Source organism: Peromyscus maniculatus, chromosome 11, assembly GCF_049852395.1.
Source record: "Peromyscus maniculatus bairdii isolate BWxNUB_F1_BW_parent chromosome 11, HU_Pman_BW_mat_3.1, whole genome shotgun sequence".
Lineage (NCBI taxonomy): Eukaryota > Metazoa > Chordata > Mammalia > Rodentia > Cricetidae > Peromyscus > Peromyscus maniculatus.
This window is the reverse complement of record NC_134862.1, coordinates 27,540,508-27,567,636: the sequence shown is the minus strand read 5'-3', so window position 1 is coordinate 27,567,636 and position 27,129 is coordinate 27,540,508.

Here is a 27,129-nt window from a genome sequence, read left to right as displayed (position 1 = left end):
ATTACTAAAGCTAAAATAACACATCATACCCCACAAATTAGTAGTGGGAGACTTCAACACTCCACTCTCATGAATGGAAAGATCTGCCAGACAGAGACTTAACAGAGGAAAAAAAAAGGGATCTCAGAGATGGTATGACTCAAACGGACTTAATATATATATCTAAAGAACTCTCTACCCTAACACATAAGAATATACCTTCTTTTCAGCACCATGGAACTATAATTAAACTCAATTACATACTAGGTCACAAAGCAAATCACAGCAGATACAAAAAAAAAAAAACCTGAAAAACCTCCTGTATTTTATCAGACCAACATGGCTTAACGTTAGATTTTTAGATTTTAACAACAACAAAAATTATAGAAAGCCTACAATTTCATGAAAATTGAATAATTCTCAACTGAATAACCAATGGGACAAGGAAGAAATAAAAAAATAAATTAAACACTTTCTATAATTGAAAATGAATCTACAATATACCCAAACTTATTGGCTATTCTGAAATAACTGCTAAAATTCATAGCACTAAATGTCCACATAAAGAAATTGGAGAAATCTCATACTAGTAACTTAAAAGTATACCTAAAAGTTCTAGATCAAAAAGAAGGAAACCCACCCAGGAGGAATAGATGCCAGAGAATAATCAAACTGAGGGCTGAAATCAATAATACAGAAACAAAGAGAACAATACAAAGAATCAATAAAACAAAGAGTTGGTTCTTTGAGAAAATAAAAAAAAGACAGAGAAGCTCTTATCCAAACTAACCAAAAGACAGAGAGAGAGCATCCAAATTAACAAAATTAGAAATGAAAAAGGAGATATAAGAACAGACAATGAGGAAATCCAGAGAGTCATCAGGTTATACTTCAAAAACCTATACACCACAAAGTTGGAAAGATCAAAAAGAAATAGACAATTTTCTGGATAAGTACCATACACCCAAATTAAGCAAAGATGAGATAAATAATTTAAATAGATCTCTAACACCTAAGGAGATAGAAACAGTCATTAAAAGTCTCCCAATAAAAAATAAAAAAGCTTAAAACCAGATGGTTTTAAGAATTCTACCAGAATTTTTTAAAAAAGCTACTAATAATCTTCAAATTGTTCCACATAACAGAAACAGAAGGAACATCACCAAACTCTTTTTATAAGGCTAGAGCTACCCTGATACCCAAACCACATAAAGATATAACAAAGAAAGAGAATTACAGACCAATCTCCATCATGAACATGGATGCAAAAAATACTCAATAAAATATTGTCAAACTGAATTCAAGAACATACACACAAAAAATTAACCATCATTTTAAGCGAATACCAACCTGTTTTTATTATTAGGGCTCTATAGTAGAGCTTGTGGTTGAACCAAGAAAGCTTCATTCTAGAGATGCAAGGATGGTTCGCTATATGAAAATCTGTCCATGTAATACACCATATAAACAAACTGAAAGAAAAAGGAACACATGATCATCTCACTAGATGCTGAAAATGCCTTTGACAATATCCCACACCCTTTTGTGATAAAGGTATTGGAGAGATCAGGAATACAAAAAATATACATAAACATAATAAAGACAATTACAGCAAGCTGACAGCCAATTTCAACTTAAATGGAGAGGAACTCAATATGATTCCACTAAAATCAGGAATAAGAGAAGTCTGTCCACTCTCCCCACATTGAACCAATATAGTACTTGAATTTCTTCCTAGAATAGTAAGACAACAAAAGGAGATCAAGGGGTTATAAATTGGAAAGGAAGAAGTCAAACTTTCACTATTTGCAGACAATGTGATAGTATACATAAATGGCCCCAAAGATTCTACCAGGTAACTCCTACAGCTGATAAACTCCTTCAGTAATGTGGCAAAATTAAATGAAAAAAAAAATCAGTATTCCTCCTATATACAAATGATAAATGGGCTGAGAATGAAATCAGAGAAACATCCCCCTTTACAATGGCCACAAATAATATAAAATACCTTGGGGTAACTCTAACTAAGCAAGTGATAGACCTGTATGATAAAACCTTAAGTCTCTGAAGAAAGAAATCAAAGAAGATATCAGAAAATGGAAAGATCTCTGATGCTCATGGATAGGTAGAATTAACATAGTAAAAATGGCAATTTTACCAAAAGCAATATACAGATTCAGTGCAATCCCCATCAAAATCCCATCACAATTCTTCACAGACCTGGAAAGAACAATTCTCAACTTCATATGGAAAAACAAACAAACAAACAAACAAACAAACAAAACAGGATAGCTAAAATAATCCTGTACAATAAAGTAACTTGTGGCGGCATCGCAATCCCTGACCACAAGCTCCACTATGGAGCTATAATAATAAAAACAGATAGTATTGGCTTAAAAACTGACATGTGGGAGACAGCTACTGTTCCCTGAGACAGAGCTTGCCAGCACCCAACTGGACTAAGAGGTGAGTCTTTATTCTCATTCCTGAACACCCCAGCCCCTAGGCTTTGGGGCCAGGGGCACAACCTGTACCCCTACACCACTGTCCATTTCAGTCCCATTTTCAGGCCAGTCAGCAGGCAGGCCTACTACAGACAGGTCAGACTACCATCATCCCCTACAAGACCCTGTAACCCACAAGCCACACCCCTCCCAAACCATCCACATGCCAAGATTATAGCTACTCCCTGAGACAGAGCCCACAAGTGCCAACTGTACTAAGAGCTGCTCCCTGAGACAAAGAGTTCATCAGCAGCAACTAGACCAAGAGCTTCCACTGGACCAAGAGTATCAGTCAGACCAAGAAGGCGTGCCACAGACACAGACACCACTTGTACCAAGTAGAGAAAGAAATAGGTAGATGCCAGTGCAAAAATACAATCAACAAAACCAATATAGCTCCATCAGAAAGTACATCACCAAGACCTGAACATCCCAACATAGAAGAAACAGAAGAAATCAACCTTAAAAATGACTTTAAGAAGATGATAGAAATCTTTAAAGAAGAAATGAAAAAAATACCCTTAAAGAATTTGAGGAAAAGTCAAACAAAAAATGGGAAGAAATAAGTAAATCCTTTGAAAGCCAAGAGAAAGCAATTAAACAAGTGAGGGAAAGAGTTCAAGATTTCAAAACTGGCTGGGCGGTGGTGGCGCACGCCTTTAATCCCAGCACTTGGGAGGCAGAGCCAGGCGGATCTCTGTGAGTTCAAGGCCAGCCTGGACTACCAAGTGAGTTCCAGGAAAGGTGCAAAGCTACACAGAGAAACCCTGTCTCGAAAAACCAAAAAAAAAAAAAAATTCAAAACAGATATTAAGACAATAAAGAAGACACAAACTGAGGGAATGATGGAAGTGGAAAATCTGAGTAAACGAATAGGAACTACAGATGCAAGAATGGGCAACAGAATGCAAGATACGGCATTGAAGATATTACAGAAGAAATAAATTCATCAGTCAAAAGAAAGCCAACAAAATCATGACTCAAAATGACCAAGAAATTTGGGACACCATGAAAAGAACAAATCTAAGAATAATAGCGATAGAAGTAGGAGAAGAATACCAACTCAAAGCTACAGAAAATGTATTCAACAAAATCACAGAAGAAACATTCTCCCAACCTAAAGAAGGAAATACCTATTGTAGCTGGAGAATTCCTCTCCAGCTCCTGCCAAGCACTGGCAGTCCTGTAGCCCACTAATAAAATAAACACAAAGATGCTTTTATTATTTAAATTGTTTGGCCTAAAAGCTTCTTGTAATCTATTTCTTCTATTTTAAATTAACCCATTTCTATAAATCTATACCTTGCCACATGGCTAGGGACTTACCAGTATTTTATAGGTTGGTACTCATGGTGATGGCCAGCAGCATCTCTTCTCTCAGATTTGCACCTCCCAGAATTCTTCTCCTCCTTGTCCTGCCTACCCTATCTTTTCTACCTGGCTACTGGTCAATCAGAGTTTTATTTATCAATCAATCATCTACAGCAACCTATAAAGATAAAGGAGGTTACAGAACACCAAATAGACTGCTCCCCCCAAAAAAGGCCCCTTGTCATATAATAATCAAACCACTAAACATACAGAATACAGAAAAAAAATATTAAGAGCTGAAAAGGAAAAAAAGCCAAATATCATACAAAGGCAGACCCATAAGAATAATACCTTAATTCTCAATGGAGCCTCTAAAAGCCAGAAGGTCCTGTACAGATGATATGCAGATACTAAGAGACCATGGATGCCAACCCAGACTATTATACCAAGCAAAACTCTCAGTAAACATAGATGGAGTAAACAAAATATTCCATGATAAAACTAGATTGAAACAATATCTCTCCACAAATTCAGCCCTACAGAAAGCATTTGAAGAAAAAAATCCAACCTAAGGAAGTTAGATACACCCATAAAAACACAGACAATAGATAGCCCCATACCAACAAATACCAAAGAAGGGCAACATACAACTCTACCACCAAAAAATAACAGGAATTAACAATAACTGTACATTAATATCCATTAATATCAATAATTCACATATAAAAGGATACAGGCTAACAAAATGAAAACAAGATCCATCCATTTGCTGCATATAAGAAACACACCTCAACTTCAAAGACAGACACTACCTCAGAATAAAAGGCTGTGAAATGACTTTCCAATCAAATGAATTTAATAAGCAAGCTGGTGTAGCTATCCTAATATCTAATAAAATAGACTTCAAACTAAAATCAATAGAAAGGGATCTGGTGTGGGACAGAGAAAAACCAATATTTTTATTTAAAACAGGTTGATTATAAATACAGTCTCTTTCTAAGTATAAAAGGGGAGAGTAAACATAATGATAAGATAAACAGATACGTTATTGAACCTACTTTTAAAGAGCAACTTGTTTAAAAATGTTTTACATTGCTATAGATTTTAGTTTATTGATAGAAATTTAAAGTTCATTTTGTTATACTGTATATATATTTCTACTCTCCTTTGAGGTATTGTGTTTTGTAACGCATTTATATTGTAATGGATAATTAAGAAAAAGATTAATAATTAGTACAATAATAACACTTTTAGTCATGTTAGTTAATCTTTCTAGGAATACATAGATATATTTCAGTTAGGTAGGTAGTTTTCAAACACTTCAAAGACCTACAGAATATGGCATTTAAAACATTTTTTTTATTTAGACTTTCTGGACAGTGATACATGTCTGTTCCTGGCAGCACCAATTTATTTCAGAGAGGATGATGGGCATCAAAGACACTCCATATGGAGTTTATCTTCACCTTGACAAAAATAGCCATTTCGGCAAGAAACTGTTCTTGCCTGCACTGCTTGATCAAGTAGACATACAGGACCAATAGGAAGGTGACCACTGAACTTTGCTTGGCAAAATGGTCATTCAAGATCCTGCTTCACAGAGGAAACTGCCAGACATTCTGCATGACACAAAAAAAGTGATTGAGAGACTCTAGGTATGTGGGCTAAAAACAAATGTCCCACCTTTACAGAAAAATATTAGATGACTGTAGAGGCTGCCAGCTGTCTCTGTCCACTCTTGCAAGACTCCTGTAAGTTGCTTGTGTCCTTCTCCCATTTCTCAGGTAATCTTATATCCTTCTGAGGTCTTTGATGTAGTTGAAGACTAGATAATTATAATTTCCTCAGTTATCATGAAAGATAAGTTAGATATAAAACCTTAGATGCACAAATATAGGATAGATAGGATATCTTCTTTAACTGTAATTCTTGCTTAATAATTGTTTTGTTATATGTAATTTTAATATGTTAAAGTTAAAACCTTCCTTTTTGAAGAAAAATAAAAAGGGGAAGTGCTGTGGATGATTGATTGATAAATAAAACTCTGGTTGGCCAGTAGCCAGACAGGAAGGATAGGGTAGGCAGAGCAAGAAGGATAAGAATTATGGGAGGTAGAAGGCTGAGAGAGGAGATGCTGCTGACCACCACTATGAGTAGCAAAATATAAAATACTGGTAAGCCATGAGCTATGTGGCAACTTACAGATTAATAAAAATGGGTTGATTTAAGATATAAGAACAGTTAACAAGAAGCCTGCCACAGCCATATAGTTTATGAGAAATATTAGACTCTGTGTATTTACTTGGATGGGTCTGAGCAGCTATGGGACTGGTTCATGAGAGAAATTTGTCCTGACCGTGGGCCAGGTAGGACAAGGAAAATTCTAGCTATGGAGATCTGGAAGGACATTACATATTTATCACAGGGAAAATCCAACAAGATGAAGTCTCAATTGTGAATATTTTTGCCCCAAATACAAGGGCACCTATATTCATGAAAGAAACATTACTACAGCTTAAACTGCACATCAAATCTCATACAGCAGTAGTGGCAGATTTCAACATCCCTCTCTCACCAATTAACAGTTCTACCAGACAGAAACTTAACAGAGAAATAAGGGATATAACAGACATTATGATTCAAATGGACATAATAGATATCTACAGAATGTTCCACCACAACACAAAAGAATATACCTTCGTTTCAGCACCCCGTGGAACCTTCTCCAAAACTAACCCCATGCTGGTCACAAAGCATATCTCAACATACACAAAAAAAAATTGAAATAACCTTCTTATCTTATTGGACCACCATGGCTTAAAGTTTGATTTCAACAACAACAAAAATTATAGAAAATTTAAAATCTCATGTAAAGTGAATAATGCCCAATTGAATCACCAATGGGTAAAGAAGAAATAAAGATAGAAATTAAAGATTTCCTAGAATTCAATGACAACAGATGTGCAACATACCCAAACTTATGGAACACTATTAAAGCAGTGCTAAAATTCATAGCACTAAATGCCCACATAAAGAAGATGGAGAAATCTCACACTATTGACTTAACTTCACAACTGAAAGGTCTAGAAAAAGAAGAAGCAAACTCTCCCAGGAGAAACAGATACCAGGACATAATCAAATTGAGATCTAAAATCAATAAACTAGAAACAAAGAGAACAATACAAAAAAATCAATGAAACAAAGAGTTGGTTCTTTGAGAAAATCAACAAGGTAGACAAGCCCTTATCCAAATTAACAAAAAAAAAAAAAACCCAGAGAAAAAGAGCATCCAAATTAACAAAATCAGAAATGAAAAGGGAGACATAACAACAGGCAACAAAGAAATCCAGAGAATCATCAGGTCATAATTCAAAAACCTGTACTCCACAAAACGAGAAACTCTGAAAGAAATGAATGATTTTCTGGATAGGTACACCATACCAAAGTTAAATCAAGACCAAATAAACTACTTAAATAGACCAATAACCCCTAAGGAAATAGAAATGTTCATTAAAAGTCTCCCAATCAAAAAAAAAGCCCAGGACCAGATGATTTTAGCACATAATTCTACCAGATTTTTCAAAGAAGAGATAATACAAATACTCTTCAAATTGTTCCACACAATAGAAACAGAAGGAACATTACCAAATTCTTTTTATGAGGCTACAGTTACCCTGATTCCCAAACCATGCAAATTTGCAGCAAAGAAAGAGAATTATGGACCAATCTCCCTCAACTACATTTATACAAAATTACTTAATAAAATACTGGCTAACCGAATCCAGGAACACATCAAAAAAATTTTCCACCATGAACAAGTAGACTTCATCCAATGGATGCAACGATGGTTCGACATACAAAAATCTGTCAATGTAATATACCATATAAACAAACCAAAAGGAAAAAAAAACCAAATGATCATCTCATGGATGCTGAAAAGGCCTTTGACAAAATCCAATACCCCTCCATGATCATGGTTCTAGAGAGATCAGGAATACAAGGAAAATACCTAAACATAATAAAGGCAATTTATGGCAAGCTGACAGCCAATATCAAATTAAATGGAGAGAAACTCAAAGCAATTCCACTAAAATCTGGAACAAGACAAGGCTGTCCACTCTCTCCATACTTATTCAGCATAGTACTTGAAGTTCTAGGTAGAGCAATAAGACAACAAATGGAGATCAAGAGTATACAAATTGGAAAGGAAGAAGTCAAATTTTCAATATTTGCAGGCAATATGATATTATACATAAATGACCCCAACAATTCTACCAGGGAACTCCTACATCTGATAAACTCCTTCAGTTAGGTGGCAGGATACAAGATCAACTCAAAAAAATCAGTAGCCTTCCTATATACAAATGATAAATCGGCTGAGAAAGAAATCAGAGAAATATCACCCTTTACAATAGCCACAAATAATATAAAATACCTTGGGGTAACTCTAACTAAGCAAGTGAAAGACCTATATGATAAAAACTTTAAGTCTCTGAAGAGAGAAATCAAAGAAGAAACCAGAAAATAGATCTCCCATGCTCATGGATAGGTAGAATTAACATAGTAAAAATGGCAATCTTACCAAAAGCAATCTACAGATTCAAAGTAATCCCTATCAAAATACCAACACAATTCCTCAAAAACTTGGAAAGAACAATGCTTAACTTTATATGGAAAAACAAAAAACCTTGGATGGCTAAAAGGATCCTGTATAATAAAGCAACCTCTGGAGACATCATGATCCCTTACCTCAAATTTTACTATAGAACTATAGGAATAAAATCAGCTTGTTACTGTCATGCAAACTGACACATGGACCAATGGAATCAAATTGAAGACCTTGACATTAATCCACATACTTATGAACATATGATTTTCGACAACAAAGCTCAAACTACCACAGAAAAATGAAAGCATCTTCAACAAATGGTGCTGGTGTAACTGGATGTCAACATGAGGAAGATTGCAAGTAGATCCATCACTGTCACCATGCAAAAAACTCAAGTCCAAGGGGATCAAAGACCTCAACATAAATACAGTTACACTGAACTCGATAGAAGAGAAAATAGGAAATAATCTGGAATGCATTGGCACAGGAGACAACTTCCTAAATACAACACCAGTAGCATAGACACTGAGAGCAACAATTAATAAATGGGACCACCTGAAACTGAGAAGCTTTTGTAGAGCAAAGGACATGGTCAATACAAAAAAAAAAATGATAGTCTACAAAATGAGAAAAGATCTTCACCAACCCTACATCTGACACAGGGTTGATCTCCAAAGCATATAAAGAACTCAAAAAGCTAGACTTCAAAATACTGAACAATCCAATTAAAAAATGGTCTAAAGAGCTTAACAAAGAATTCTCAATAGAAGACTCTCAAATGATTGAAAGACACTTAAGGAATTGTTCAACATCCTTAGTCATAAGAGAAATGCAAATAAAAACAACTCTAAGATATCATAATTTTACACCTGTCAGAATGGCTAAGATCAAAAACACTGAAGACAGCTTATGTTGGGGAGGATGTAGACCAAGTGGAATACTCCTCCATTGGTGTGACTGAAAACTTGTACAGAAACTCTGGAAATCAGTATGGTGGTTTCTTAGAAAATTGAGAATGTCTCCCTCAAGACCCAACTATACCACACTTAGGCATATACCCAAGGAATGCTCAGTCTTACCACAAGGACACATGCTCAACTATGTTGATATCAGCATTATTCTTAATAGCAAGAACCTGGAAACGATCTAGATGCCCCTCAACTGAAGAATGGAGAAATTAAATGTGTCACATATACACAATGGAGTACTACTCAGCCTCCTCCCACAAAAAAAAATGATATCATAAAATTTGCATGCAAATGGATGGAACTAGAAAATACCATCCTGAGAAAGGTAATCTAAATTCAGAAGAACAAACATAGTATACACTCACTCATAAGTGGATACTAGATGTGAGGGAAGGGATGGCCAGACTGCAATCCACAGTTCCAGAGAGGCTAGCTACAGGGATAGACACTAGGAAGGACATATCAATGACCCAGTGAAGAAGTAGATGAGATCTACATGAGTGGACAGGGTGGAGGATGGCAGCGGGCAAGTAGTGGGGGATGAGAACATAGGGAAATTGGAGGGTCAATCTGGAACAGGGACAGAGTGGGAGGCAGGGAGGGAGATACCATGATAGATGAGGACATCATGGGAAAAGGAAGAGGCAGGGTTCTGGGAAGGCTCTCAGGAATCCACAAGGATGACCTCACCTTGCACTGCTAGCAGTCATCCAGAGGGTGCCTGGACTGGTCTACTCTGGTGAGCAGTCTAGTGAATAACCCGCCTATCATCATAGAGCCTTTGTCCAGTGACTGATGGAGGCAGATGCAACGATCCAAAGCCAGGTGCCAGGTTGAACTCTGGGAATCCAATCTATGAGTGAGAGGAGAGACTCTGCATGTGGGGAACATCAACATTATAATGGAATGACATGCAGAGATGACCAGCCACACTAGTGGAGGCCCATGAATTATAGAGTAGTGACTGTGGAGACCCATGGGACTGGATTAGGCCTTCTGGACATGGAAGATGTTTGTTTGGCTCAAACTGATTGGGTGGCACCCAGGCATTGAGATAGGGATCCATCCATGATGCATGAGCAGGCTTTTGGGAATCCAGTACCTGTGGTATGATGTCTTGTGTAGCCTTGGTGCAGTGGGAAAGGGCTTGGACCTGCCTAGGCTCAGTGTGCTGGGCTCTGCTGACTCCCCATGGGTGACCTTGAGTTGGGGGATGTGGGGTTATGGGTAGCTTGGGAGGGAGGGCTAGAGGTGTGAGCAGGAAGGAGGGAGGATCTGCGGGTGGTATGTAGAGTGAGTAGAATATTTTTAATAAAGAAAAATGAAAAAAACTGATATGTGGACCAATAGAATCGAATTGATGTCCCTGATATTAATCCTCAAACGTTTTAACACCTGATTTTTGAAAAAGAAGCAAAAAATGTACAATGGAAAAAAGAGCTTCTTTACCAAATGGTGCTGGCATAACTGGATAACAACATGTAGAAGATTGCAAATAGATCCCTATCTATCACTATGCACAAAATTCAAATCAAAGTGGATCAAAGATCTCTACATAAATCCAGTTACATTTGACCTGATAGAAGAGATAGTAGGAAGTAGTCTTGAACACATTGGCACATGAGAGCACATCCTAAATATAATACCAGTAGAACGGACACTGAGAGCAACAATCCATAAATGAGACCTCCTGAAACTGAGAATCTTTTTTAAGGCAATGGACATGATAAATAGGACAAAAGGACAGCCTACAGAATGGGAAAAGATCTTCACAAACCCTGTGTCTGGCTGAGGGCTGATCACCAAAATAAATAAAGAATTCAAGAAACTAGACAGCAAAACACTAAACAATCCAATTAAAAAAATGGGCTATGTAGCTGAAAAGAGATTTCTCAACAGAAAAATATCAAATGGCCAAAAGACATTTAAGGAATTGCTCATCCTCCATAGTCATCAGAGAAATGCAAATCAAAAGGACTCTGAGATACAATCAGAATGGCTAACATCAAAAACACTGATAACAGCTTGTGTTGGAAAGGATGCGGAGCAAGGGGAAAACTCTACCACTTTTGGAGGGAATACAAAATTATATAGCCACTTTGGAAATCAGTATGGTGGTTTCTCAAAAATTGGCAATCTTCTTCAAGACCCAGGTATACCACTCTTTCAAATATACCCAAAGAATACTCAATCATACCACAAGGACACATACTCAACTATGTTCATAGAAGAATTATTTATAATAGTCAGAACCTGGAAATAACCTAGATTCCCCTCAACTAAAGAGTGAATAAAGAAAATGTGGTACATATACACAATGGAATACTACTCAGAAGTAAAAAAATGACATCATGAAATTTGCAGGCAAATGTATGGAACTAGAAAATATCATTCTGCGTGAGACATCCCATACTCAGAAAGACAAACACATTATGTACTCACTCATAAATGGATACTAGATGTGAAGCAAAGGATAACTAGACTACAACCTACAGCTCTAGAGAATCTATGAAACAAGGAGGACCCTAAGGGGAAAGCATGGATTGCCCTTGAAAGGGAAAATAGATGAAATCTCCCTGAGTAAATTGGGGATGAAAAGGGAAGGGGCAACAGAGGGTAGTGGATGAGGGATGAAAACATAAGGGAATGGGATGGTAAAGATGGAACAGAGATGAAGTGGGAGGGCAATGAAAGAGATAGCTTGATAGAGGAAGATATCATGGAGATAAGAAGAAGCCTGGTTCTTAGGAAAGTTCCCAGGAATCCACAAGGATTACCTCACTTTTGAATACTACCAATAGTGGAAAGGGTGTCTGGCTTACCCTAGTAATCAGATTGGTGAATACCCTAACTGTCAACATAGAGCTTTCATCCAGTTACTGATGGAAACAGATGCAGAGATCCACAGTCAAGTACCAGGCAGAGCTTCAGGAAAACGTTTGAAGACAGGGAAGAGCTACTCTATGAGAAAGGGGCATCAAGATCATGATGGGGAAATGTGGTGGTAATCTAATTATACTGAAATGTGATTTTGATTGTATGTTAATAAATAAAGTTGCCCGGGGGTCAGAGCTATTAGAGCCATAGCAAGAGTGTGGCAGTGGTGGCACACGCCTTTAATCCCAGAAAGCCAGCCTTTAATCCCAGGGAGTGGTGGTAGAAAACAAAAAGATATATAAGGCGTGAGGACCAGAAACTAGAAGCATTTGGCTGGTTAAGCTTTCAGGCTTTGGAGCAACACAGTTCAGCTGAGAGATATTGGGATGAGGACACAGAAGCTTCCAGTCTGAGGAAACAGGACCAGCTGAGGAACTGGTGAGGTGAGATAGCTGTGGCTTGTTCTGTCTCTTTAAATAGACTAACAGACAGGAAATAGAGCCCTGATTCGGGAAGCTGGGACACCGCAGGCGGAAGGGTGAGATTTCAGCTCTGAGCTCTGACCTTTCCGCTTTCTCTTTTGCATTGTTTCTGTGTTTCTTATTTAATAAGATGGTTGGTTACATCTATAGGGAAACCTACAGAGACAACTAAACCAATCTAGTGGGAACTCATGAACTTTAGACCAATAGCTGTGGAGCTCTCATGGGACTGGCCTAGGCCGTCTGCATAAGTGAGACAGTCATGTAGCTTGATCGGCTTAAGGGGTCCCCTGGTTGTAGAATTAGTATTTATACCTGATACATAAGCTGGCTTTTTGGAACCCATTAGCTATGGTGAAACACCTTATACAGCCTTAATGCAGAGGGAAGGGCTTGTACCTCCCTCAACTGAATGTACCATGCTCTGCTGATTCCCCATGAGAGGTCTTACAATTTTGAAGGAGGGAATGGGGGTGAGTTGTGGGGAGAAGCCTGGGGTGGCAGGAGGAGGCAAGAGAGGGTCATCTGTGGTTGAGATAAAAAATGAATAAAAATCCTTAAAAAAGAAAAAAAATGTAAAAAAAAAAAAATAGAAAGAAAGAATTTCAGTCAGAAGCCAGGAGGTGGGGGTGCATTCCTTTAATCCCAGCACTTGGGTGGCAGAGGCAAGCAGATCTCTGTGAATCTGAGGCAAAACCTGGTCTACAGAGTGAGTTCCAGGACAGCCAGGACTATTTCACAGAGACACCTTGTCTCAAAAAAAAAAAAAAAGAGGTATCAATCAGTATTGTATAGTCAAATGAAAAATAGAAATAGAAACAGATGCAGTGTTGCACATAAAGTTCATAAACCTGGTGATTCTTGGTCCTGGGCAGAAATCTCAGGTGTACCATTCTTTCTGGCCTGTTGTGTTTTTCTTTAATAGCTTGATTTTGCTGTTGAAATTTCTTTGAAGACCAAGTATATGCATTATACATACATATTGCAACTGCTTTGGAGCAGCTATAAAAGATTAATCCATTTCCTCCACATAAAGAAATTATCCGGTTAAGTCAATAATTGTGTCTGATATGGCAGTAGAATTTTCAGAATTTTTTTTTTGAGAGCATAATAATGGTCTTAATGGAAATAGTGTTTGAAAATGCCTATTTCTCTCTTTCAGGAAGCTGGGACAGCATGAGGAAGGTTACCCTTCCACAAGCCCATACTGTCCCAGCTAACCTCAGTCTCATGGCTGTGCCCTTCCCTCCAACCCAGAAGACTTCCACCAAGAAGACCTAGGACACACAAACAGGAACTGAGAAAATATTTTTAGATAGAAATGTGAATGTCGGAGACCGGCCCCCAGCTCCCAGCCTGCCCCCGAAGACTTCCCTTCTGGACCAGAGGTGAGTGCCTGGGTCCAGCCAGGACCCCATCCCTGGCCACCAGCCACCCCGGGAGGACCTGCCCAGCTTGGCGCCGGGTTCTGGCCACCGGGCAGCTCCCCTTCTAGCCCCACCGGGAGGGATACCCATTTCCAAGCCCCCGGCAGCCCCTGCAGTCTCCGCGCCCTGCCCCCACGCCCATCTGCCCAAGACCCCACCCACTTCCTGAGACTTAGAGACCGGCTCCCAGCTCCCAGCCTGCCCCCGACACTTCCCTTCTGGACCAGAGGTGAGTGCCTGGGTCCAGCCCGGACCTCATCCCTGGCCACCAGCCACCCCGGGAGGACCTGCCCAGCTTGGCGCCGGGTTCTGGCCACCGGGCAGCTCCCCTTCTAGCCCCACCGGGAGGGATACCCATTTCCAAGCCCCCGGCAGCCCCTGCAGTCTCCACGCCCTGCCCCCACGCCCATCTGCCCAAGACCCCACCCACTTCCTGAGACTTAGAGACCGGCCCCCAGCTCCCAGCCTGCCCCCGACGACTTCCCTTCTGGACCAGAGGTGAGTGCCTGGGTCCAACCCGGACCGCATCCCTGGCCACCAACCACTCCTGAGAGGCCTGCCCAACTTGGCACCAGGTTCTGGCCACCGGGCAGCTCCCCTTCTAGCCCCACCGGGAGGGATCCCCATTTCCAAGCCCCCGGCAGCCCCTGCAGTCTCCGCGCCCTGCCCCCACGCCCATCTGCCCAAGACCCCACCCACTTCCTGAGACTTAGAGACCGGCCCCCAGCTCCCAGCCTGCCCCCGAAGACTTCCCTTCTGGACCAGAGGTGAGTACCCGGGTCCAACCCGGACCGCATCCCTGGCCACCAGCCACCCCGGGAGGACCTGCCCAGCTTGGCGCCGGGTTCTGGCCACCGGGCAGCTCCCCTTCTAGCCCCACCGGGAGGGATCCCCATTTCCAAGCCCCCGGCAGCCCCTGCAGTCTCCGCGCCCTGCCCCCACGCCCATCTGCCCAAGACTCCACCCACTTCCTGAGACTTAGAGACCGGCCCCCAGCTCCCAGCCTGCCCCCGACGACTTCCCTTCTGGACCAGAGGTGAGTGCCTGGGTCCAGCCAGGACCCCATCCCTGGCCACCAGCCACTCCTGAGAAGCCTGCCCAACTTGGCACCAGGTTCTGGCCACCGGGCAGCTCCCCTTCTAGCCCCACCGGGAGGGATACCCATTTCCAAGCCCCCGGCAGCCCCTGCAGTCTCCGCGCCCTGCCCCCACGCCCATCTGCCCAAGACCCCACCCACTTCCTGAGACTTAGAGACCGGCTCCCAGCTCCCAGCCTGCCCCCGACACTTCCCTTCTGGACCAGAGGTGAGTGCCTGGGTCCAGCCCGGACCTCATCCCTGGCCACCAGCCACCCCGGGAGGACCTGCCCAGCTTGGCGCCGGGTTCTGGCCACCGGGCAGCTCCCCTTCTAGCCCCACCGGGAGGGATACCCATTTCCAAGCCCCCGGCAGCCCCTGCAGTCTCCGCGCCCTGCCCCCACGCCCATCTGCCCAAGACCCCACCCACTTCCTGAGACTTAGAGACCGGCCCCCAGCTCCCAGCCTGCCCCCGAAGACTTCCCTTCTGGACCAGAGGTGAGTACCCGGGTCCAACCCGGACCGCATCCCTGGCCACCAGCCACCCCGGGAGGACCTCCCCAGCTTGGCGCCAGGTTCTGGCCACTGGGCAGCTCCCCTTCTAGCCCCACCGGGAGGGATCCCCATTTCCAAGCCCCCGGCAGCCCCTGCAGTCTCCGCGCCCTGCCCCCACGCCCATCTGCCCAAGACCCCACCCACTTCCTGAGACTTAGAGACCGGCCCCCAGCTCCCAGCCTGCCCCCGAAGACTTCCCTTCTGGACCAGAGGTGAGTGCCTGGGTCCAACCCGGACCGCATCCCTGGCCACCAACCACTCCTGAGAGGCCTGCCCAACTTGGCACCAGGTTCTGGCCACCGGGCAGCTCCCCTTCTAGCCCCACCGGGAGGGATACCCATTTCCAAGCCCCCGGCAGCCCCTGCAGTCGCCGCGCCCTGCCCCCACGCCATTCTGCCCAAGACCCCACCCACTTCCTGAGACTTAGAGACCGGCTCCCAGCTCCCAGCCTGCCCCCGACAACTTCCCTTCTGGACCAGAGGTGAGTGCCTGGGTCCAGCCAGGACCCCATCCCTGGCCACCAGCCACCCCGGGAGGACCTGCCCAGCTTGGCGCCGGGTTCTGGCCACCGGGCAGCTCCCCTTCTAGCCCCACCGGGAGGGATCCCCATTTCCAAGCCCCCGGCAGCCCCTGCAGTCTCCGCGCCCTGCCCCCACGCCCATCTGCCCAAGACCCCACCCACTTCCTGAGACTTAGAGACCGGTCCCCAGCTCCCAGCCTGTCCCCGACTGCCATTCTGGACCAGAGCTTGCCCCTGACTTCCCTTCTGGACCAAAGAGTTGGACAAGAGAACTCCCTTTTGGACAAGAGAGAGAGTCCTCCTGAGTCTGTCACATCTTTGTGAAACAAGTCCACTGATAAGACCAAGAAGGAATCACAAGGAGATGGGCAGACGTCAAAGCAGAAGTACATACAGCAAAATGAAGAGCAATACAGCATCACCAGAACCTAGCTCGCCTCCAACATCTAGACCTGAACACCAAAAATTGGAAGAAGCAGAAGAAAGTAGCCTTATGAGTAACTTCATGAAGAAGGTAGAGGCGTGTGTAGAGGAAAAGACAAGAAAATTGGAAGAACGCTGTAAACAACTAGAGGAAAGGGCAAACAAATTAGAAGAAAACAATAAAGCCCTCCAAGAAAACAATAAAGTCCTGGAAGAAAACATTAAAATCCTGGAAGAAAACAATAAAGCACTGAAAGAAAATCATGAAAAAGCAATGAAACAAACAAAGGAAACAGTCCAAGATCTGAAAAGGGAAATTGAAAAAATGAAAAAGACACAAACAGAGGGAATGCTGGAAATAGAAAACCTGAGTAAAAGATCAGGAACTTCGGATGCAAGTATAACCAACAGAATGCAAGAGATGGAAGAGAGGATTTCTGGCATTGAAGATACAGTAGAAGAAATAGTTCCATCAGTCGAAGGAAACACTAAAGCCAACAAAGTCATGAACCAAAATGTCCAAGAAATCTGGGACACCATAAAAAGACCAAACTTACGAATTATAGGGATAGAAGAAGGTGAAGAATACCAACTCAAAGGCACAGAAAATATATTCAACAAAATTATAGAAGAAAACTTTCCCAACTTAAAGAAGGAAATGCCTATGAAGATACAAGAAGCCTATAGAACACCAAACAGACTAGACCCCCAAAAAAAGTCCCCTCGACACATAATAATTAAACAACTAAATGTACAGAATAAAGAAAGAATATTAAGAGCAGCCAAGGAAAAAGGCCAAGTGACCTATAAAGGTAAACCCATCAGAATAACACCCGATTTCTCAATGGAGACTTTGAAAGCCAGAAGGACCTGGACAGATGTAATCCAGACACTAAGAGACCATGGATGTCAGCCCAGACTAATATACCCAGCAAAACTTTCAATCATCATAGACGGAAGGAACAAGACATTCGAAGACAAAACCAGATTTAAACAATACCTATCCACAAACCCAGCCCTACAGAAAGCACTAGAAGGAAAATTCCAACCGAGGGAAGTCAGATACACACTTGAAAACACAGGCAATAGATAAAGCCACAAAAGTAAACCCCAAAGAAGAGAAGTACACACACACTACCACCAAAAATAACAGAGATGAAGAATCACTGGTCATTAATATCCCTTAATATCAACGGACTTAATTCACCTATAAAAAGACATAGACTTACAGAATGGATACGAAAGCAGGACCCATCCTTCTGCTGCATACAAGAAACACATCTCAAATTCAAAGATAGACACTACCTAAGAATAAAAGGCTGGGAAAAGACTTTTCAATCAAATGGTCTTAAGAAACAAGCAGGGGTAGCCATCCTGATATCCAACAAAATAGACTTCAAACTAAAATCAATCAAAAGAGATCAAGAAGGACATTACATCCTCGTCACAGGAAAGATCGACCAAGATGAAGTTTCAATTCTGAACATATATGCCCCAAACATAAGAGCACCCACATATGTAAAAGAAACATTACTAAAGCTTAAACCACATATAAAACCCCACACATTAATAGTGGGAGATCTCAACACCCCACTTTCACCACTGGACAGATCTCCCAAATCGAAACTTAACAGAGAAATAAAGGACTTAACTGATGTCATGACCCAATTGGACCTAATAGATATCTACAGAACATTCCATCCTAACAAGAAAGAATATACTTTCTTCTCAGCACCCCATGGAACTTTCTCTAAAATCGACCACATACTTGGCCACAAAGCAAATCTCAACAGATACAAAACAATCAGAATAACCTCCTGTGTTCTATCAGATCACCATGGTTTAAAGCTAGATTTCAACAACAACAAAAACTACAGAAAACCTACAACCTCATGGAAACTGAATAATGCTCAACTGAATCACCAATGGGTTAAGGAAGAAATAAAGAAAGAAATTAAAGACTTCCTAGAGATCAATGAAAATGAAGACACCACATACCCAAACTTATGGGACACTATGAAAGCAGTGCTAAGAGGGAAATTCATAGCACTAAATGCCCACATAAAGAAGTTGGAGAAATCGCACACTAGTGAATTAACAGCACATCTGAAAGCTCTAGAACAAGAAGAAGCAAAGTCTCCCAGGAAGAATAGACGCCAGGAAATTATCAAAGTGAGAGGTGAAATTAACAAATTAGAAACTAAGAGAATAATACAAAAAATTAATGAAACAAAGAGTTGGTTCTTTGAGAAAATCAACAAGATAGACAAGCCCTTATCCAAACTAACCAAAAGACAGAGAGAGAGAATCCAAATCAACAAAATCAGAAATGAAAAGGGGGACATAACAACAGACATTGAGGAAATCCAGAGAATTATAAGGTCATATTTCAAAAACCTCTACTCCACAAAACTGGAAAACCTAAAAGAAATGGACATTTTTCTGGATAGATACCACATACCTAAGTTTAATCAAGACCAGATAAACTATTTAAATAGTCCAATAACCCCTAAGGAAATAGAAACAGTCATTAAAGGTCTCCCAACCAAAAAAAGCCCAGGACCAGATGGTTTCAGCGCAGAATTCTACCAGATCTTCAAAGAAGAATTAATACCAATACTCTCTAAATTGTTCCACATAATAGAAACAGAAGGAACATTACCAAACTCCTTCTTTGAGGCTACAATTACCCTGATTCCTAAACCAAACAAGGATGCAACAAAGAAAGAGAACTACAGACCGATCTCCCTCATGAACATTGATGCAAAAATACTCAATAAAATACTGGCAAACAGACTCCAAGAACACATCAGAACGATTATCCACCATGATCAAGTAGGCTTCATCCCAGGGATGCAAGGGTGGTTCAACATACGAAAGTCCATTAATGTAATACACCATATAAACAAACTCAAAGAAAAAAACCACATGATCATCTCACTAGATGCAGAAAAGGCATTTGACAAAATCCAACACCCCTTCATGATAAAAGTCTTGGAGCGATCAGGAATACAGGGAACATACCTAAACATAATAAAGGCAATATATAGCAAACCAACAGCCAACATCAAATTAAATGGAGAGAAACTCAAAGCAATTCCACTAAAATCAGGAACGAGACAAGGCTGTCCACTCTCCCCATACTTATTCAATATAGTACTTGAAGTTCTAGCCAGAGCAATAAGACAACATAAGGAGATTAAGGGGATTCAAATTGGAAAGGAAGAAGTCAAGCTTTCCCTATTTGCAGACGACATGATAGTGTACTTGAGTGACCCCAAAGATTCCACCCAGGAATTGATAAAGCTTATAAACACCTTCAGCAACATAGCAGGATACAAAATCAACTCAAAAAAATCAGTAGCCCTCCTATATACAATGGACAAAGAAGCTGAGAAGGCAATTAGAGATACATCACCCTTCACAATAGCCAAAAATGACATAAAATACCTTGGGGTAACACTAACCAAGCAAGTGAAGGACCTATATGACAAGAACTTTAAGTCCCTGAAAAAAGAAATTGAAGAAGATCTCAGAAAATGGAAAGATCTTCCATGCTCATGGATAGGCAGGGTTAACATAGTAAAAATGGCAATCTTACCAAAAGCAATTTACAGATTCAATGCAATCCCCATCAAAATACCAACACAATTCTTCACAGATCTGGAAAGAACAATACTCAACTTCATATGGAAAAACAAAAAACCCAGGATAGCTAAAAGAAACCTGTACAATAAAACAACTTCTGGAGGCATCACAATCCCCGACTTCAAGCTCTACTATAGAGCTACAGTAATAAAAACAGCCTGGTATTGGCATAAAAACCGACATGTGGACCAATGGAATCGAATTGAAGACCCTGACATTAACCCACACACCTATGGACATATAATTTTTGACAAAGAAGCCAAAAGTGTACAATGGAAAAAAGAAAGCATCTTCAACAAATGGTGCTGGCATAACTGGATATCAGCGTGTAGAAGGCTGCAAATAGATCCATATCTGTCACCGTGCACAAAACTTAAGTCCAAGTGGATCAAAGACCTCAACATAAATCCAGCCACTCTGAACCTGCTAGAAGAAAAAGTAGGAAATAGTCTTGAACGCCTTGGCATAGGAGATCACTTCCTAAATATAACACCAGTAGTGCAGACACTGAGACAAACAATCAATCAATGGGACCTCTTGAAACTGAGAAGCTTTTGTAGAGCAAAGGATACGGTCAACAAGGCAAAGCGACAGCCTACAGAATGGGAAAAGATCTTCACCAACCCCACATCTGACAGAGGACTGATATCCAGAATATATAAGGAACTCAAGAAATTAGACATCAAAAGGACCAACAGTCCAATTGAGAAGTGGGCTTTAGAACTAAACAGAGAATTCTCAACAGAGGAATCCCAAATGGCTGAAAGACATTTAAGGAATTGCTCAACTTCCCTAATCATCAGGGAAATGCAAATCAAGACAACTCTGAGATACCACCTTACGCCTGTCAGAGTGGCTAAGATCAAAAACACTGAAGACACTTTATGCTGGAGAGGATGTGGAACTAGGGGAACTCTCCTCCACTGCTGGTGGGAATGCAAGCTTGTACAACCACTTTGGAAATCAATATGGCGCTTTCTTAGAAAATTGGGAATCAATCTCCCCCAAGATCCAGCTATACCACTCCTGGGCATATACCCAAGAAATGCTCAATCATACCACAAGAGCACTTGCTCAGCTATGTTCATATCAGCATTGTTTGTAATAGCCAAAACCTGGAAACAACCTAGATGCCCTTCAACTGAAGAATGGATAAATAAATTGTGGCACATATACACAATGGAATACTACTCAGCAGAGAAAAACAACGACATCACACGGTTTGCAGGCAAATGGATGGATCTAGAAAAAATCATCCTGAGTGAGGTAACCCAGACTCAGAAAGACAAATATGGTATGTACTCACTCATAGGAAGATGCTAGATGTGGAACAAGGATGACTAGACTGCTACTCACATCACCAGTGAGGCTACCTGGAAAACGGGACCCCAAAAAAGACACGGAGAAATGGACAAGATCTACATGAATAGCCTGGTCATGAGTGGGAACAATGAAGGGCGACAGTCGAGGGAAAGAGTGGGAGATCCTAGCTGGATCAAGAAAAGAGAGGGAGAACAAGGAATAGGAGACCATGGTAAATGAAGACCACATGGGAAGGTGAGAAGGGGAGGAAGCAGAGAGCTAGGGAGGCCCACGGAGATCCACAAAGATACCCCCTCAAAAGACTGCTGGCAATGGTCGCGAGACGGCAGGAACTGACCTACTCTGGTGATGGAATGGCCAGACACCCAAATAGTGATGCCATAAACCCCATCCAAGGACTGAGGAATCTGAAGGCAGACATCCACGGCTGGGCCCCTGGTGGAGCACTGGGAGTCTAATTAGTGAGTATGAAGAGGATTTATATGAGCGAGAATTGTTGAAGCCAAGGTTGGATAAAGCACCGGGATAAATAACCAAATGAATGGAAGCACAGGATCTTTGAACCAAAGGCTGAGGGGCCCCCAACTGGATCAGGCCACCTGAACGGGTGAGACAGTCAGTTGGCTTGATCTGTTTGGGAGGCAGCTGTGCATTGGTGCCAGGTCCTGGGCTCGTTGCATGAGTTGGCTGTTTGAATCCTGGGACTTATGCAGGGACACTTGGCTCGGTCTGGGAGGGGGGAATGGACCTGCCTGGACTGAGTCTACCAGGTCAACCCCGGTCCTCGGGGGAGACCTTGATCTGGAGGAGGTGGGAATGGGGGGTGGGCTGGGGGGAGGGGTGGGCGAGAGGGGGAGAACAGGGGATTCTGTGGCTATTATGTTGAACTGAATGGTGTAAAATAATAATAATAATAATAATAAAAAAACCAAAAAAAAAAAAAAAAAAAAAAGAAAGAAGAATTGGTAATTGGAAAAAAAAAAAAAAAAAAAAAAAAAAAAAAAAAAAAAAAAAAAAAAGAAAATGCCTATTTCTCAACAGAAACCTGTTAGATGAAGGAAATCTTTTGTTTCAGCACACTTGCTAATTACTGTGTATCAGTTTTCTACTGAGCATAATTAGCATACTTTGAATGTGTCTAACTAGAAAACAAAATAATTAGATCTTGCTGTGGGATGTTCTGTATGTCCTGTGGGAGCCCTTCTTGGTTTCTTTGTGGCGTTACCCAGCAGGTCCGCATAGAGGATGATTAGGACCATGGGCCTGAGTGCAGGTGTCTGAGATGGTCTGCACTTGGCTGTGCTGGGGGATGGTCTGTATGTCAAGTTGTTCTGATTGATCAATAAATAAAACCTGATCGGCTGTGGCTAGGCAGGAAGGATAGGCGGGACTAACAGAGAGGAGAAATAAAAGGACAGGAAGGCAGAAGGACTGACTGCCAGATGCCGCCATGACCAGCAGCATGTGAAGATGCCGGTGGGCCATGAGCCGCGTGGCAAGGTATAGATTTATGGAAATGGACTGATTTAAGCTATAAGCACAGTTAGCAAGAAGCCTGCCACGGCCATACAGTTTGTAAGCAATATAAGTCTCTGTGTTTACTTGGTTGGGTCTGAGCGGCTGTGGGACTGGCGGGTGACAGAGATTTGTCCTGACTGTGGGCAAGGCAGAAAACTCTAGCGACAAGATCTTGGTCCTTTTCATTAGTTTTAAGATGTACTTTAGAGCTTCAAACACCCCCCCCCCAAAAAAAAGGAACAGGTAATATCATAAATGGATTGCAAAATTCAGTGGTTGAGACTGAATGTGATCAAAACCAACTTTCTGTGGAAGAGCATCTTGGAGGGAGGAAAGAGCAAAAGGAATAATGTAATTACATTCCAAAACAGGATAAATGATTGAAAACAGAAAAAATAAAATAAAATTCAGCTTGAATTCATTTCATTCTCCCTGAAAAATTGGTGTAAAATTTGGGTGACTAAATTTTTCCACCTCCACTCTTGGCATAAAACTTGTTCATACATAATTTTGATGCTCCTTCCCTTCTTTGTCAGTAGAAATTGACATCTTGGGAAATATTTAAAACAAGATATGTGAACTGCCAGTGTATCTGTTAGTGTAAATCATTTGAACTTCTTTTAACTTTTTTTGAATAATTCTACAAGAGGAAAAAAATGTTTTTGAGCTACTATTCAATTTGTGTTTAATCTAACACACCTATTATTGTGAGAAATTGTATAGATATCTAAAAGTCAGTCTATGATAGTGCTATAGAAATTTACATAGAAGTATTTATGTAACTTTTGGGTGTCAATAATCCCAATAAATTTCATTTCTCATAGTTACTAAAGTTACACATTTAGGAGAGTGTTGTTTACACGAGTATTGGAAATTTCATTAAAAGAGAATATCTTTATCAAATTAAAAGCTATTTTGTTTTAAAGACAATACTAAACAAAAATTAAGAAAATAAAAATTCATAGAAGGTAGATGAATTTAGTACCTTCCTCTTTATTTGAGTTAGCTAATGAACTAAAATTTATTAAACCTCCATAGTACTTATCATGGTTTTGTATGTTTGTATTTCAAAGTGAATAAAGAAATGAAACAAAGAGTCAATCCATCTGAAAATCATTTTACTTAATTTTTGTTTTGCCTTCTTGATTTAGCTGTAAAAATGTACCCAGAATATATATGGGGGAGAAAGAGAGATACAATATAATATTTAATAAGTATATCTGGCTGTGAATTGAATCTCTCTACAATAATACAACATTATGTCTCATATGAGCAGGTGATCTAGAACCTTTGAAACTGGAAGTGACTCAAGAGACAGGATTTTTCTGGAACAGGAGAAATAAATTAGGTGTCAGAACAGGGCCAATTTTGTACAAAGGAAGAAGCTCAAAGCCATAATCTACATCTTCTCTTTCTCTCAGAGATACCTAAGAAAAATGAGAGATATTAATCTAATTTATTATAGTCATAGTAGTAAACATATTTTCCCATGAACTCATAAGTAGCATTGATCAACAGAAAGTATTTATGAAAAATAGTTTTGAAAATGTTTTACAAAAATATTTATATATTCCGTTTTATTTTTATGAGTGTGTCGGGGGTTGGGTGTCACACATACACACTAGTTAAATCTAAACTAAGATTACTCTAGAAAAAGATAGAGATCAACATTGAGAAGGTTTTATAGATGTAAAGACATGGAAACACTTCAGCTTTCTACTTGAGTTGCTAGCAAAACAAATGAGCATGTCCTTAATAAATAAGTCTCAATCTTTGGCATTTGAAAGGAAAACTCAAATCTTTGTCTATCATTCCAATTCATGAGCTATTCAAAATCATATTTAGGACAAATACATTTTAAAACTCTACTCCTTTTTTGGCAGAGAGGTTCTTACTATGTATCCTTTGCTGGCTTGGAACTCACTATGTAGACCATCTAGCCTAAAACTCAAAGAAATTCTCTTGTCTCTGTCTATGCATCCTGAATCCAGAGGTTAAAGGCAAGCCTAACCACACCTAGGGATAAGATTCTTGTTTTCCTTGGGAAAGAATTCAGTCATTGTAAACAGAGGGTATTTTTGGCATTGCAAAACAAAGCATGTCCTTCAGAGAAATACTGGACTGACCTTCCCCAAAGGAGGATTATAGGATCAGCAAAATAGCTCAGCAGGGAGAAGCACTTTCCACAAACACTGAAGACTTGACTTCCTTTTATTTATTTATTTTTATTCTTTAGCTGAGGCAGCAAGTAAGAAGATGTAACTGTACACCAGTTACACTGGCCATAAGTAGGAACAGAACTAGTGAAGAATACCAAAAGTCTAAGACAGAGGGCCATTGTGACTGTTTTGTTTCTATAGAAGGCAGTCAGTCTCTCAGGTGGTTGTGGTAAGCAGAGATAGTGAAGTTTCAGATTCATTGAGACCTGTTACTGACAATAGCAAGCAGTCTACCAACTTCTACCAGCATCTTGGTCTCCAAAACAGCTTATTTCTGCTCTTTCAGGTTTTATGCATGCACAAACAGTTTTACCTGGACTGTTTTACTCGTTTTCTTTTGTGAATCAGACTGCTTATTCTCTTCCTCCTCTTTGTTATCATGGCTAGAATTTCAAGGAAGACAGCCCTTAGAATAAGCCCTAAGACCAATTCTTGAGTTCAATTATCAGGACTCAAAAGGTGGACTGAAAGAACTGACTCTTGAAAGTTATCTTTTGACCTCTATAAGTGTGTGCTGTGACTTGCACACACATGCATACTTTATATAAGTAAATGAGAAAAAAAAATCTGTTTAAATTGAAAATTAAAATGTTTCTGTTATTTGCTAAGACACAAAGTCCAGTGAGATGAAGTTAGCATGTGCAATCTTTAGCAAACTATTTTTTATAGTCTCATCATAAAAACATATTATTAAAATCAAAATACAGTATTTTGGCAGATCCATTATTGTTTAAATGTAAAACACTCCTGAACTCTGTTGGGATTTCAGCCACTCCTCCAGCTATATGACTGCACATGTGCAGTTCAGTAGCCAAGTAAGGTGTCTTATGTCCTACATAATCTGTGTGCTGCATTATTGTGCAATGCATGCAATGTGGTCATGCATTCTGTGCATGCATGGTATAGCTCCATAAGCCCACATGCTCATGTGCAGGGGAATCCTTAAAAAGCCAGTCACAGCCTCCTCCCTTCTTTTTTGCTCTCTCCTCCTCTCCCATTTCTCCCTTCTTCTCATGGGTCTTTCCAACAGGCCTGGCCATAGTCTCTTCTGTTGTCTCCCTCCTCCTAATAAAGATCTTATACTGCATTTTGTCATGACTGTGACTTTTCCTCAAAGAGTAAAAAAGCACCACATTTAAAACCAACAAACTCTATGTTTGAACACCTAGACGTCACCTGATAAAATTCCTGATAGAAATATTCGGACATTTAGCGAGTAGAGTCTAGCTATGGGAGGTTGTTGGGTAATGGGCCTTGAGGTTTGTAGCTCAGACTATTTTCTCTCTAATTAATACATTCTGGGCAACTAAGATGGAGCAAACTGCCTCAGAGTTATGTTGCCACCACAGTGATCTGTTCTTTATGTCTTCCTTACTATGGTCAGTATTCTGCCCTTAAATCATTATCTAAAACAAACCTGTCCTCATTTCACTTGCCTCTTGTCAGATCTGAATGACAAGGAAATTAATTAATACACTCATAATTATATAAATCTGTAATGTCTGATTCAGAATATCTCTATTCTTTGTGAACATGCATATTTGTATACACACACTATTATATTTAAAACCATATCATGTTATATATTATATAGTATTTCAGATGACACATGTGAGCTCACTAATTATAAGAATTTACCTTTAATTGCAGTATAAACATTAAACAAAAAGTAGACTGAATCACTGAATATT